General features: G+C 31.6%; 1 protein-coding gene across 1 annotated transcript in view; it reads left to right on the forward strand.

The window, feature by feature from the left end:
* The window catches only part of LOC111704343 (serine proteinase stubble), a 14,224-nt gene that overhangs the window by 2,388 nt on the left and 10,710 nt on the right, over positions 1-1,126 (forward strand). The window lies entirely within an intron of this gene.

Below are 1,126 nucleotides of genomic sequence, written 5' to 3' on the forward strand. Positions count from 1 at the left end.
CCCCCTCCCCCGAATTCTGATCTCTTTTAGCAGATCTCTTTAAAAAATAGAAAAGTGAAATTTTAGGTTACAGAACTAGTGAAGTAGTATTGTGTCTGTACTCTGTAGTGCACTTTCCTTTTAAGTGCATTACCTTTTTTGGCAATCTCAAACATTAGAAATCTATAAACATAAACCAACAAGGTTATGATAAACACTTATGCTATTATGGAAGGGGGGGGGGACAGAAAAGCATGTAAAAAAATCATCTTGAATAGTACTATCTATAAAATTTCAGGAAATACTATCAGTCTTTATATTTTTAATTTTCCGAAGAACATATTTACTTTCTAGCACGGTGGTAGGCGATTATATCAATATAATGAAGACGACTTTTTCATTCAAGTTTTAATTCTTAACGAGCTTTTTTCGAATTTCAAGTTTACAAGTAATTAAACAGAAGCTTTTTAATTGACAGTTTCTCTTGTTTCCATGTATTTGTGTATCCATGCTGTTTAAAAGCTTGATATAAGTCAAATTAAAATAGAAAAAAAATAGAAAGTCGTCTTTCTTATATTGATATAATCACCTGTATCTAAAACAATAAATCTAGGATAATTTGGCGGATTTACTTGTTGTCATGCTAATTTTGTTTTAATTACTTTCGAATCTTGATCGGGTACAAACCACCTCTGGAACTCTAGTTTTTTCCTTAATCTAGTGATATATCGTATATCGTATATCGAATATCGTATATTGTATATCCTATATCGTATATCGTATATCGTATATCCTATATCGTATATCGTATATCGTATATCATACATCGTATATATGTAGATTGTAGATTTAAGAAAGGCCACAAAAATATCTCATAGTGATTTAACGTTTTGAAGCTCTACGCAAAAAATCGTGGCGAATTTTGACAATAATTCTTAACCCTTAAAGCTAAAATTCAGTGCTTAATGTTGCGTCTAGCGCGGCGCTCCAAACATACTAATGAGTTGTGAGATAAAATGAAAGGCCATGGCCTTAGGACGCTTTTAAGTCAGCCCAGTCTTGAAAATTGATAAAACTTTTCCAAGCCGTTTGTATCCATGTGATGATATGATCTAGTTTGTATCCATGTGAATATATATATATCCAT

Source organism: Eurytemora carolleeae, unplaced genomic scaffold (genome assembly GCF_000591075.1).
Source record: "Eurytemora carolleeae unplaced genomic scaffold, Eaff_2.0 scaffold480, whole genome shotgun sequence".
In the NCBI taxonomy this organism is placed as follows: Eukaryota; Metazoa; Arthropoda; class Copepoda; order Calanoida; family Temoridae; genus Eurytemora; species Eurytemora carolleeae.